A 14,509-nucleotide genomic window follows, 5' to 3' on the forward strand; every position below is an offset into this window, starting at 1 on the left:
GACAGAGAGACAGACAGAGAGACAGAGAGAGGGAGAGAGAGGGGGAGAGAGACAGAGAGAGGGAGACAGAGAGAGGGGGGGAGAAGGAGAGTGTGCAGCAGAAGAGAAGTTGGGGCCACGCAGGATGATTCTCCCGTTCACGCAGATGAGTCCCACAGGCGGACCAGCTGGAATTGAAAAGGGGTTTATTTTTTTCAGATCGGTGGGGTAACAAATAAAGGTCAGCGACCAGAAACGTTAGAACGATGCACCCCTTCCCAATGCCATTTCTAGAGGGTCTAGTGATTAGGTCTGCCGTCTCCTTCTACACCAAGGGTGTCAAACTTGATTCCACCGAGAGCCGCATCAGGATGGGGCATGGGGGCGTGGCCTGCTTGATGTCACTCACCCAGGCTCCGTTTTCAGCCGCGACAGCCTCTTGCAGCCCTTCTGCCAGTGGAGGCAGAGCCTAGGGAGGCAGCCCGCAGCCTGCACAGGTTCTGTTCTCACTGGCAGAGGAGGCACCACAGGGCCTTCACTGTTTCCAGGCTGGGCCTGCAAGCCAGATCTGAGCATCCCGCGGACCGGATTCTGCTCTACACTTTTTCACCTTTAAGTTGGCATCTGGAGGATGCCTGCCTTATCTCAGCCAACTCTGAGCCACAACGTAAGGGCTGGAAATAATCCTTTCCCTGGTTGATGATGTGATTATGTGCTGTCAGATCGGTGTTGACCCTTAGCGACCCCATATCGGTAGTCTTCAACTTACAACCATTCGTTTAGTGCAGTGTTTCTCAACCTTGGCAACTTGAAGATGTCTGGACTTCAACTCCCAGAATTCCCCAGCCAGCATTCAAGGTGGCGCAGTGGTTAGGGTGCAGTACTGCAGGCCACTTCAGCTGACTGCTATCTACAGCTCGGCGGTTCTAATCTCACCGGCTCAGGGTTGACTCAGCCTTCCATCCTTCCGAGGTGGGTGAAATGAGGACCCGGATTGTTGTTGGGGGCGATATGCTGACTCTGTAAAACAGCTTAGAGAGGGCTGAAAGCCCCATGGAGCGGTATATAAGTCTAACTGCTATTGCTATTGCTAAAGCCTTGAAGGACACTTTTGTATAACTCTCAGCTTCAAGTTGGGGGGGGGGGGAGGTCCCAGTTTTGAAACCAGCCATCAGCCACATAACACTCAGAAAGCCCAAATATGGAACTTCAACTCACAAATCTGAATTTCACTAGAGCTCCAAATTATTTCAGATTCGGTACCAAACCTGATGACCCAGAAGCTTGAAGATCAAACCTCATGGTTCTCTTTCTTCACCATGATGGGGCATGCTGCATTAATGGAGTAACCCATGCAGATTTTGTCCAAATACAGGAATGGTTGCAGGATTGGGCCTTTTCGGCTCACAAAATTTGGCCATGTGCCTTTGGGAGCCACAATTTTGGGCTAATTCTTGTTGTGGTTGTTAGTTGCTAAGTCGTGTCTGACCCATTGTGACCCCATGGACCACGTTCCTCCAGGCCTTCCTGTCCTCTGCCATCCTCTGAGTCAATTTAAGCTCACTCCGACTGCTTCAGTGACTCCGTACAGCCACCTCATTCTCTGCCTTCCCCTTCTTCTTCTTTTGCCCTCCATCGTTCCCAGCATGAGGCTCTTCTCCAGGGAGTCCTTCTTCCTTCTCATTAGGTGGCCAAAGGATTTGAGTTTCCTCTTCAGGATTTAGGACCTTCTAAAGAGCAGCCAGGGTGGATCTCCTCTAGGACTGACCGGTTGGATGGCCTTGCAGTCCAAGGGACTCAATGCAGGAGTCTTCCTCTCCAGCACCAGAGGTCAAAGGCCTCCATTCTTTGGTGCTCAGCCTTCCTTATGGTCCAACCTTCACAGCCATCCATTGCAATGGGGAAAACCATAGCCTTGACTAGACACACTTTTGTTGGCAGGTGATGTCTCTGCCTTTTAGTCTGCTGTCTAGATCTGCCACAGCTAATTCTTATGGTGTGATATATCAGCGATCAGACAAATATCATGGCAATATTTTCATGGAGAGGCCCTTTCCCTTCCCCACTGTACTTATTTCCTTTCTTTGTTTTCTCAATGTGACCTTTTTAGGTAGAATAAACATGTTTTGATGGGAATGTTGCAGCAGAGGGCGGAGAATGATCTTTGGCCTCTGTAGAGTTGTGTACTGCATAACCTTTGGGGAAAGTGTTGCCCAAGGTAATCCATCATGAGTCAGCCTTCTGGATTTAATGGCTGTGAACCTCCAACAAGCACGCAGCTAAAGGTGCTCTCGTGAATGTTGGGTTCACTAGAGACCCTATTCTGGTTTTAGTGGAAGGGGGAGTGAAATTACAAAGGGGGGTAGGGGACTGGAGACTGAAACATATGAAGAACGGTTGCAGAAAAGAAGGACCAGGGGAGACAGGATAGCAGCCTTCCGATATCTCAAGAGTTGTCCCAAAGAAGAGGGAGTCAAGCTATTCTCCAAAGCACCCGAATGCAAGACAAGAAGCAATGGGTGGAAACGCATCAAGGATAGAAGCAACTTAGAACTAAGGAGAAATTTCCTGACAGAACAATTAATCAGTGGAGCAACTTGCCTCCAGAAGTTGTGAATGCCCCAACACTGGAAGTCTTTAAGAAGATGTTGGACAACCATTTGCCTAAAGTAGTTCTTCTTTTCATCAAGCTAGACATACCCAGTTCCTGCAACTGTTCTTCATATGTTTTAGTCTCCAGTCCCCTAATCCTCTTTGTTGCTCTTCTCTGCACTCTTTCCAGAGTCTCAACATTTTTTTTACGTCGTGGCGACCAAAACTGGATGCCGTATTCCAAGTATGGCCTTTCCAAAGCCTTATAAAGTGGTATTAGCACTTCACATGATCTTAATTCTCTCCCTCCATTGATATAGCCTAGAACTGTGTTGGCTTTTTTGTCCACGAGGGCTCCAAGATCCCTCTCACAGTTATCACTATTGAGCAAGGTACCACATATACTGTACCACCCAGGTCATGGTTGTCAAACCCAGAAGAACAGAAGAAATTGATTTCAGAATAATTTCCCCAAAGGTGCTTTTTCCAAAAGGCAATTGGGAGAGGAGGAAACGTCAGAATTAGATGGTTCTGATCTAGTCCCATAATTACGTTTATAATTATTCCAACACTTTTCCTATGGAATAAATGGAGCTCCTTTTCCCTTCCCTTGACATATTGGAAAGCAGGTTGCATAGCTTAGCTTTCGGGCTACAATTCCTGGCAGATTTTCAGCACCACATTTTTTTGGAAGCGTCTTAAGGACGTGTCTCCAATCTCCTCCAGCTTTTCAGCAGAATGTAAACATCATCCAGGGCCTGGACGTTTTGAGGATCAGTCACCAATGCTCCTAGATCCGTGGTGGCGAACCTATGGCAAGCGTGCCAAAGGTGGCACACAGAGCCTTCTCTGTGGGCATGTGCGCCGTCACCAGCTGCTCTTCTGGTTTCCAGCATGCACATCCATGGGCCTCAGGGTGCCAGAAAACAGCCAGAAAAATGGCAAGAAAACAGACATCTGCACAACAGCCAGCTTTCGGGTTTCCAGCAGTGGTGAAATTCATTTTTTTTTACTACCAGTTCTGTGGGTGTGGCTTGGTGGGCGTGGCAGGGGAAGGATTCTGCAAAATCCCCATTCCCTCCCTTCTCTGGGGCCAGCCAGAGGTGGCATTTGCCGGTTCTCCAAACTACTCAAATTTTCCGCTACTGGTTCTCCAGAACCTGTCAGAACCTGCTGGATTTCACCCCTGGTTTTTCGGTGCTCTGGTGCATGCACATGCACCGTGACCCGACAAAAGAGCGAACGACAAAACCGCGTCCGACTAAACTGTGTCGCTAAAACTGCAATGTCATCAATGCGCCAACAACAGTGCGTCGACAACAGTGTGGAGACAGAAGGGCGTTTTACAACAGCGCGTTGACAGAAAGCCGATTTAACTTAAGGTAAGGGTTAGGTTTAGGGTTAGGTTTAGCGGTAGGTTTAGCGTTACGTTTACGGTTAGGGTTAGCGTTACGTTTAGGGTTAGGTTTAGGTTTACAGCGCGCTTCTGTCGCTGCGCTGTTGTCGGCGCGATTCAGCGCTCATTTGTCGGAGCGCTTTAGAACACGCGGTTTTGTCACCGTGGTTTAGTCGGGCGCGGTTTTGTCGTTTGCCCTTTTGTTGGTGAACCCGCTTGCACACGCATGCACCTGTCTTCTGGTTTGGGGTGCCGAAAAGCTTCGCCATCACTGTCCCGGTTGATCCGCCTCATTCTTGCAAGTGTGCTTTGGGGCTGTGGAAATACGGGGTTCACCATGTCCAATGTTATGAACGCTGCTTCCCCCTCTTTCAGTGACGGCATCCTCAGCATCTCTGCAGAGCCAACAGTCTCTCGGAAACAGTCTCTCCCTCTCTCTTCCTACCAGCAGCTGTCAGGAATTCCGAATCACAGGGCTAGGAAACCCTGGCGTTTTCCCATGAAACCGTGTTATCTTTGGTGGGTCGTCCACAGTACATTCGTGCTTCCGTATGAAACAGCCACCGCCTCTCTTGTAAACCCCACGTAAGCTGCCCATCTGATTACGTTTTATGACTTTGCATTCTTATTCCGTGTGATTTATTCTCAAGTTAGGAAGCAGGCGGTTCTCAGGCGCAGGCAAGATGGGCTTCCGACCTTTAGAGTTTTTAGAGTTTTATTTGGCATTTATAGGCCGCCCTTTTCCCTGAGGGGACTCAGGGCGGCTTACAACTCGTAGGAGGGAGTGCAAGACAAAACATAAATGTGAATAAAATAAAACAAAACAGTAAAACACAACAAAAATATGGAACGCTTCACGAATTTGCGTGTCATCCTTGCACAGGGGCCATGCTAATCTTCTCTGTATCGTTCCAATTTTAGTATATGTGCTGCCGAAGCGAGCACATGCCTTGTGCGAATTCGGGAGAACAACTGTGAGGTTCTGAGAAATCTTTAATGATCTGGAACTGGCTGGTTCCATCATCTTGAGAGGATGGGTCCCTTCCTCCCAAAGAGACCCCCTCGGCTTCCCTCTTTTCTCCGACAGCTCACAAACATTGTTGACTGGGCACCCATTCAAAACCTGCCACGATTTCTTATCCACCCACAAAACCGGAGGTGGCCTTTCTCTAAAGTAATGCTTGTTTAAACCGTTACTCACTCCCACTCCGCCACTCTCACCATTCTTGCAATCCAGGGGCAACGCCGGACATTTTAGTCTTCTGCAGTTGAGGAGCAGCAATGGATGGAAGCTAATCAAGGAGAGAAGCAACTTAGAACTCAGGATAAATTTCCTGAGGACAATTAACCGGTGGGACGGTTTGCCTCCAGAAGTTCTGGGTGCTCCAACACTGGAGTTTTTAAAGAAAAGATTGGGCAGCCATTTGTCTGAACTGGTATAAGGTCTCCTGCTTGAACAGTAGGTCGGGCTAGAAGACCTCCAAGGTCCCTTCCAACTCTGTTATTCTGTATTCTGTAAGAGCTCAGAAGAGAAGGACCAGGGGAGACAGGATAGCAGTCTTCCAATATCTCAGGGTTTGCCCCAAAGAAGAGGGAGTCAAGCTATTCTCCAAGGCACCTGAGGGTAGAACAAGAAGCAGTGGGTGGAAACTAATCAAGGAGAGAAGAAACTTAGAACTAAGGAGGAATTTCCTGAGGACAATTAGTCAGTATAGAGCCGAGGTGGCGCAGTGGTTAGGGTGCAGGACTGCAGGCCACTTCAGCTGACTGTTATCTGCAGTTCAGCGGTTCTAATCTCACCGGCTCAGGGTTGACTCAGCCTTCCATCCTTCCGAGATGGGTGAAATGAGGACCCGGATTGTTGTTGGGGGAGATATGCTGACTCTGTAAACCACTTAGAAAGGGCCGAAAGCCCTATGAAGCGGTATATAAGTCTAACTGCTATTGCTATTGCTATGTAAACTTCCAGAGTCTCTTGCCTGCCTCATATGGGCCAGAACCTCACTGACCAAAGTTCACCAACCGGTTCTATATTGGATAGACAGACTTGCAAGCGATTTGTGCGTTTGTGTGTGTGTGTGGATGGAGGGGGGGGGAGGGAATGAATAAGTGGAAAAGAAATAGTATCATTCTTAGTGAAAAACATCCTCTCCCTTCCCAGGAGGGATGCTGGGTGTGAGGTGTGGAGCCGTGCGCTGGGAAATTAAAAAATGCAAATTAAAGAAATGCAAATGTCGAACCGCAGCACAAAACCACTCGCTACGTTGTCTGAAAGAGCAGCGAATTAGAGATTGCTCTGTAATCACATTTTTGTATCCCACCTGAAGAAAAGCAAGAAGCCCTCCCATCCAAAGGGGGCTGCCGGATCCTTCCATCTGTTCTTTGATCCTGGGGGCCGATTACCGGCAAACGGCTAATGTCGTGGCTAACCAAAATAATAATAATAAATTAGCCTCCCCCGTTTCCCCCCCCCCCTCTTCAATCATCTCAGCTCCTGACAATTTGCAGAGGGATCCGCTGTGGACATGAATATTTTCATTTAAAAGGCTCAGTCGCTTGACGCACCCATTACGGCCTCATGATTTAGGGGAAGTTCCTCCTGCTTTCTGCCCTGGGAGCTTTTGAAAGCTTTCGGCCACTGAAACCGTAAACGGGGCTGCATTAAGATCACGTGGGGCTTGGAAGTTAGTCTTTTAGCATCTCCCCTGACCTCCAGCTACGGAGAGTGATGTCAATTAAGTCATCCCTCCCCCAAAAAAAATATTTTAAAAAAAAACTTAGACATTTTTGAAAGTGGTCATTTAAACCCCTTTCGGACCTCAGGGACCACTAAATTCGTAAGTTTAAATCCCGCGGACCACTAAGATGATCTGCCTGATGGCCAGCTGGAGGGGCGTGGCTAGGTGGGCATGTGACTGAGTAGGCGTGGTCTCACTCACGCTGAGGGGCGCCTCGCCAGCCACTACTCGCCCCTCCCCTGCCAGCCACTCCTCTGCTGCCCACCCCCATTCTCCTGAGAGCCCCAACAGGAAGCAATTGCTGGAGCTAAGCAGCCCCCAGGAGAAAGAGTTGGCAAAACAGCTCCATTCAGATTGGATCTGGCCGAGAAGGAGGCTCAGTGGAAGCACCTCACTGAGGACTAGGAGCAAGGCCAGGGACCGGCGCCTGGAGGATCACTGGGCTGAGATGGCCAGCCAGTTCCAGGCCACGATGCAGTCCCATGGGAATCAGGCTCTCCGGCTCTTTGCCAGCAGTGGAGCTTCCCTCCAGCCCAAAGCCCCCCACTAAGTCGGAATTTCTGCCCCCCTCCCACCCGCACACAAAGACCCCGAAGGGGGAGACTCTCTGCAGCAACACAAACTTCATTGCGCGTATCCGTCCCGGAGGCCGTAGTTTGAGGACTCCTGATTTAGTGCAATATTAAAAAATGCAAATAATTTTTCTGCGTAACACCAAAATTTGTTTCGCACATGCAAAACACGAAACATGCCTGCGCACAAAACACACAGCGGACCTGATTGTCGGAGCGAACTGATTCACCTGAACCGCTCAGAACTGGCTGAATCCCACCCCTGCCAAGAGCCCCAGGTACCGGCTGAGGCCCTGGCAATTCTCCCACTCGGAACTCAAAGATATGCAACTTGACTCCGTGTTTGGAAAGGAAGGAACCCAAAGTTATCCGTATCATCTCTAGTTTGGGCTAAGAGTTCAGTCTGCCTTCATCCCTCAGAAGCCCAAATCTTTTTCCTTGCCTTGAATGAGTTTGAGGGACCTCCCGCACATTCATTATGGAGGCTCATGAAATGGACTATCAGTATCTCCCCCCCCCCCCCAGCTCTTTGTCCTCCTATTCATGTAAAACGGGAGTCTAAGTTTCCTTTGACATCTTAATAACTAAATGGGGGAGGCCACTCGCATTTTTAATGCTACCCCACTAATCTCTCTTCCTCCCCCCTCCCTCTCTCTCTCTCTCTCTCTCTCCCTCTCTCTCTTTCTCTCTCTCTCTCTCTCTCTCTCTCTCTCTCTCTCTCTCTTACGTGCTGCAGACTTGAAACCCATCCAAATTGTTTCCCCTTAGAAGCTCCCTACACCATTCCATTCCTCTGCACTTCAAACACTTATCATTAAAACACACACCATTGTAGCCACTTGCGAGCTAACACCAGCTTCACCTGCAAAGCGGACTTCATTCACACTTTGAAGAGCCCAGGATCGGGGGGGGGGGGGTCGGCATGGCCACACAGCTAAGGGGGTAGAGATGTGTTCCTCAGCCAGAAGGCTAAGCCAGGGCCTGGGCAGAAGCGGGGTGTCGTTTATCCACTTAGGAGCCACAGTGGTTCCATTTCTTTGGCAGTTCTGCTTCACGTGAACTTTCTCCATTTGGGAGAAAGAGGGGTTATGTATAGAATAGAATAGCAGAGTTGGAAGGGACCTTGGAGGTCTTCCAGTCCAGCCCCCTGCTTAGACAGGAAACCCTATACTGTTTCAGACAAATGGCTATCCAACATCTTCTTAAAGACTTCCAGTATTGGGGCATTCACAACTTCTGGAGGCAACTTCTGTTCCACTGATTAATTGTTCTCACTGTCAGGAAATTTCTCCTTAGTTCTAAGTTGCTTCTCTCCTTGATTAATTTCCAGCCATTGCTTCTTGTCCTGCCCTCAGGGGCTTTGGAGAATAGCTTGACTCCCTCTTCTTTGTGGCAACCCCTGAGATATTGGAAGACTGCTATCATGTCTCCCCTGGTCCTTCTTTTCATTAAACTGGACATACCCAGTTCCTGCAACCGTTCTTCATAGGTTTCAGCCTCCAGTCCCCTAATCCTCTTTCTTGCTCTTCTCTGCACTCTTTCTAGAGTCCCCACATCTTTTCTACATCGTGGCGACCAAAACTGAATGCCGTATTCCAAGTGTGGCCTTACCAAGGCATTATAAAGTGTTATTAACACTTCACGTGATCTTGATTCTATCTCTTGATTCTATCTATGTAGTCTTTGAAAAAGAGGAGGGGGGAGGAGAGGACAGGAGAGGAAGGGAGGGAGGGAGGGGGGGTTGACCTGTTAGTCTTCCATTGCTTGAATCATCTGTAGAAAAGAAGCTGTTATTTTCTCCTTCAAACATATAAGAACATGGGGAGAATCTTGCAGGATGAGATCAGAGTCCAATAGTGGCATCTGTAACTTCCATAGAAGGGAGGGGGGAGGAACAGAGGGAGGGAGGGAGGGAGGCAAGGCAATTATATTTTTAAAAATTGTCCCAGAAATTGGGGAATTGGAAAGATGAACTTGTAACATCTTACTACTAGTCAATTAATGACGTGCATAACTTCTTTTTACCCTCAACCCTGAATAAAACTAGGTTTGCTGATGAAAAGTAACAGCAACTTTGCAGACCTATAGACGGTCTTCCCTTCTAATTTTTGATTTAGATTTATTTTAGCTTTCTATTTAGACTTGTTTTTGGATGGACATAAAAGCTCACGGGATACTAGACAAAGAGGAAGGTGCTGAATTAGATACCAGGCTGCTGTTAAAATGGGGATAAAATGACGGGAGATTTCCATTCAGGCTACTTTGAGCTCCTGGGGGAAAAGTGAACAGATATTCTTCTGTCCTTGCAATTTTCGAGTTTCCTTGTGCTTCTTTGGGGTAAATGCATCAGCTTCAGAGCAGTCACCTTATTTTTAGGGGTCTGAATGGGACAAAAGGGGGACTTTTATCAGACTCCCTTCCCCCCCCCAAAAAAAGTATGTCCATTTACCATTTTTAAAAACAATTAAGTAGAAGCGAAAAGAATTAAGGCTGTCATGTGGCCCCTTCCTCCAATGTGGATTGAAACCTTTCCAAATATCAATTAATCGCTAATCTAACACGGATTTCTTCGCGGCTTCTAGTGCATTATTAATGGTCTGGCCACCCTGAGATGAAAGTAGAAAAGCAATTAAATCCTTTTTTCCGCCCCTGCAGATATGGCTGACCTAGTGCATCAAAGTAAAAGAAGAATAAAAATGAAAAAAGAAGATTTAAGATCTTTTTAAAAAAAAAACAAAGAATCTTACACCGAAGCAGAGATAATACATTCCCCCAATCATGAGGTGGCCTTTAAGTTTGCAACAGGTGCATGGTGGGATTCAATTTTTTTTTACTGCCAGTTCTATGGGCGTGGGGTGGCTTGGTGGGTGTGGCTTGGTGGGCGTGGCTTGGTGGGCGTGGCTTGGTGGGCGTGGCAGGGGAAGGATAAGGCAAAATCCTCGTTTCCTTTCCATCAGCTGGGACTCGGGAGGCAGAGGATAGATGGGGGAGGGGGGGGCAGTCAGAGGTGATATTTACCTGTTCTCCGGACTACTCAAAATTTCCGCTGCCGGTTCTCCAGAACCCGTCAGAACCTGCTGAATGCCACCTTTGAACAGGTGTACAGAAATCCAAATATTCTTCCATTCAATAATACATTTGGCCAATTTGGTTTGGGTGTTCCCCTCCCCACAGGTAATCCTTGATTTTACAAACTTGGATTTAGCAGCCATTCACAGTTACAACGGCATTGAAAAAAAGGGGATTTATGATGGGTTTCCCCCACTTATGACTCCTGCAGCCTTCCCGTGGTCACGTGATCAAAATCCATAAAGCTTGGCAACTGGCATGTACTTAGGACGGTTGCAGTGTCCCAAGGTCCTGTGATCCCCTTTTGCGACCGTCTGACAAGCAAAGTCAGTGGGGAAGCCAGACTCACTTAACGACCGTGTGACTACCTGAACCACTGTGGCAATGGACTTAACGACCATGGCAAGAAAGGTTGCGAAATGGGGCAAAGCTCACTTGACCAATAATTTAGCATCTCATTTAGCAACACAAATTTGGGCTCGATTGTGGTCGTAAGTCAAGGACTGCCTCTTATTAATGAGAAGTGGCTTGCTTCCCTGCTTCTTAAAGGGAAGATTATCTGATATCTCTTAAGAGAAATCGATCCGGTTCTAAAGTCAAAGAAGAATTTAACCTTGATGCTATTGTGCTATTTTTACACAAAATGTCTAAATTATGTTCAAGGTTTTTTTGTGGGGTCTCATTTTTGCTGGTGTTGTTTAACTCATTTGTCCCGTTTCCCTACAAGATGGACAAGAAAAGCCTAACTCGATTAATATTTCAGAAAGTGGAGAAATCCTATTAAGTCCATCAAATGAATCTATTTCAATTCACAGCTAATTATGGCTCCACTCAAAAGTTGTAAAAAAAGAAGAAGAAGAAGTTAGAGAAGAATTGACACAGCCTTAACTATAGTCCTGTGAATGGAGCTAGTGTGAAATTGTTTGGAAATAGTCTCCCAAAAGAGAATCTTTTATGAAAAGAGATGCCAGCTGTTCCCTTTGGAATCATTTATTTCACCAGCCTACAATAAAAGGAGCTGTGGAAGAAACACAATCCATCCATCTATCTATCTGTCTGTCTATCTATCTATCTATCTATCTATCTATATCTATCATCTATCATCTATCATCTATCATCTATCTCTTCTATCTATCTCTTCTATCTATCTATCTATCTATCTATCTATCTATCTATATCTATCTATCATCTATCATCTATCTATCTCTTCTATCTATATCTATCTATCTATCTCTCTCTCTCTCTATCATCTATCTATCATCTATCTATCTATCTATCTATCTATCTATCTATCTATCTATCTATCTATCTATCTATCTATCTATCTATCTATCTATCTATCTATCTAAAAACCTGAAATCTTCACCATTCCTGAAACCAGCATGAAGAACAAAACTATGGTTATTTTGTTGATGTTATTGTCATTAATTGTAATTAGGTTTTTGCTTAAGACTTCATGCTCAGTACATAAGTCACAAGTTATCACTGATGAGGTCACCTAATTGGACCCTGAAACATCTAGAAGAAAATAACCGAGCTCAAAGAGCTCCAAGGACCCCACAGTCCTCCTCCCCCTCCCCCTCCCCCTCCTCCTCCTCCTCCTCCTCTCCACTCCCTTCTAGCACTGATGATGTTACCTAGCTGGGTCATGAAGCATCTGCAAGAAAACAACCCATCTCAGAGAGCCTTCAAGACCCCGTGGTCATTGTCCACCTCCCAAGCATCCGACTTTTGAACAATTGACCCTGGGGATGATGCAATGGTCATAAGTGTGAAAAATGGTCATAAGTCCCTTTTTTTGGAGCCGCTGTAACTTCATACGGTCACTAAATGAATAGCTGTAAGTTTTTGCACTCGAAACTGGGTGAAGCCCCTGAGCAAGTCATAACGTCCACTCAGGTGCTGTGATGGAGACCTCTGTGAATCTTCGGCATCCATTCAAACTCACCATTCTGTTGTGCCAGTGAGTCATTGTCTGCTCTGTTTGTGGCTTGTCCCTTTGCTCGTAGCTTGGATGTGCCTTTGCACTCCCCAGAACCTGAAATCTCTCCATTTTGCACTGGGGCTGAACCTCCGTCGCCTCTGGATTCATTATCCACCCTTGTTTTGGTGCAAAATATAAATCGTAGGCTGTGCATTATGGCCTGACCCGAGGCCGTTCTCTAATGTCCCCGTGTGGCTATTCCAACAATCGTCCATCAACGTGCGGAGAAAATCTCCTTTGTCCTACGACAAGCCTCCAACGGAGCTGTGGAAATGTTTCAAAAGCCGCTACAAGACTGGCATTTAAAAGGTTTGATTGAAAAACCTCAACGCGGCGCTGACGGAAGTGACCTTAAAGGTGGCAAAAGGCATCCCATCAAAAAGTGGAATTTGATTAGGAAAAAAAAAAATCAGATGGAAGATCAGGCACCTGTTTTCTCCACCATCAGCCTGGACCTCGGCAAGAAAGACATCCTGGCTGCAAAATGCAGGATTTTATCATTTATAAATATAATAATAATAATATATAAAGGAGCAAATCCTTCGTGACGTTTATGTCGTGGAAAATTCTGGGCTGCTGCCCAGCTGTTTTGGAAGCGAAATTTAGGAATTTGAACCCAGACTGCAATGGTGTCCAATCCATGGTCACATTCACACACCCCTCTGGAATACTTGCATCCTTGTATTATACACACACACACACACACACACACACACACAGACAAACACACACACACACCCCTCTGACTAAAGAATTGGAGAGAAGTGGTTCTGCTGCCTTTCAGAGGCTGGGACACCTGGGAGGATGAGAAAGAACACACAATTATAGCTAGGAATCCAACTCATTAGATCAGCGGGTTAACTGGCCAGCTCCTTTAAACCTGACAATCTGTTATGGCAGCTGTCAATCAGTTGTGGCTGAACATATGCTCCGTTTGTTTGCTTTAGTTTTCTGCAAAATGGATTGTTTAGAAGACTGCCTTCTCCTGGGTTGCAAATTATATGTCAACTGTGTGTGTGTGTGTGTGTGTGTGTGTGTGTTAGATAGATAGAAGATAGATAGATAGATGATAGATAGATAGATAGATAGATAGAAGATAGATAGATAGATAGATAGATAGATAGATAGATAGATAGATAGATAGATAGATAGATAGATAGATAGATAGATAAATGTCTTGTTGTATGATTAAAATATAGCAACGGTTCTCTAGTCTTCTCCATGGTTGGTTTGTTACTTAGTTAGTTACATAACCAAGTTTGGTGAAAGGTGGCCAAGGGAGGGCATCCTCTGCCCTAATTTTATCACACAACAATTCTGAAAACATTATTTTCACTTTTTGTTTCTAAACCTTTAAAACTTTAGATCCATTTGCAAAAGAAAGCACATCTAGATCTTTATTCTCTTTCTTTCTTATTTCCTTCCTTTCTTTGCTTCTTTCCCTCCCTTTTTCTTTTTTCTTTCCTTCCTTCCTTCCTTTTTTATTTCTCCTCCCGCCCTCCCTTCCTTCCTTTTCTTTTTTCCCCTGGATCTGTTTCCTCCCTTTCCCCCCCAAGGACATCCCAGTTCCTTTGGGGGCAGGGTGAAAAACAATACTTTCCACAATACTCCAGGGCTGAGAAGCTGAAAATAGTAAACAAGGACACCTGAAATACAGTTGAGCAAATGAAAAATTGTGTGTCTTTGTGTGTGTGTGTGTGTGTGTGTGTGTGTGTGTGTGTGTGTGTCTATTCCTATGATAATTTAGACAGATCAACCATCAATAAATGCATAGAAATAACTGCCGTATACTTACCGTTTAAAAAATTCACCCAAAGTCAAGGAAGGATACCAAGACTCCTGAGTTCATTCTCTTTAAAGCCAACATCCAGACAAGCCAGAAATCGCATTAGAGACAAGAAACAAAACTCTTATGAACGTGGCTGTTTCCGGTTTGTTTACCAACCAAGTCCAGAATAGATTGGATAACTATTTGTCTGAAGTGGTGTAGGGTTTCCTGCCTGAGCAGGGGGTTGGACTAGAAGACCTCCAAGGTTCTTTCCCACTATTCTATTCTATTCTATTCTATTTCTGTTCCTGTTCCTATTCCTATTCCTTAATCTATGCTATGCTATGCTATGCTAATCCTAATCCTATTCCTATTCCTTAACCTATTGCATGCTATGCTATTCTATTCTCT

At 46.0% G+C, this 14,509-nt stretch overlaps 1 non-coding gene across 1 annotated transcript; it reads right to left on the reverse strand.

The window, feature by feature from the left end:
- Positions 1 to 4,805: 4,805 nt before the first annotated feature.
- On the reverse strand, positions 4,806 to 4,912 carry LOC116516258. Its single transcript, XR_004256321.1, has one exon. It is a non-coding gene; the product is annotated as a U6 spliceosomal RNA (small nuclear RNA).
- Positions 4,913 to 14,509: the final 9,597 nt, after the last annotated feature.

Source organism: Thamnophis elegans, chromosome 12 (genome assembly GCF_009769535.1).
Source record: "Thamnophis elegans isolate rThaEle1 chromosome 12, rThaEle1.pri, whole genome shotgun sequence".
In the NCBI taxonomy this organism is placed as follows: Eukaryota; Metazoa; Chordata; class Lepidosauria; order Squamata; family Colubridae; genus Thamnophis; species Thamnophis elegans.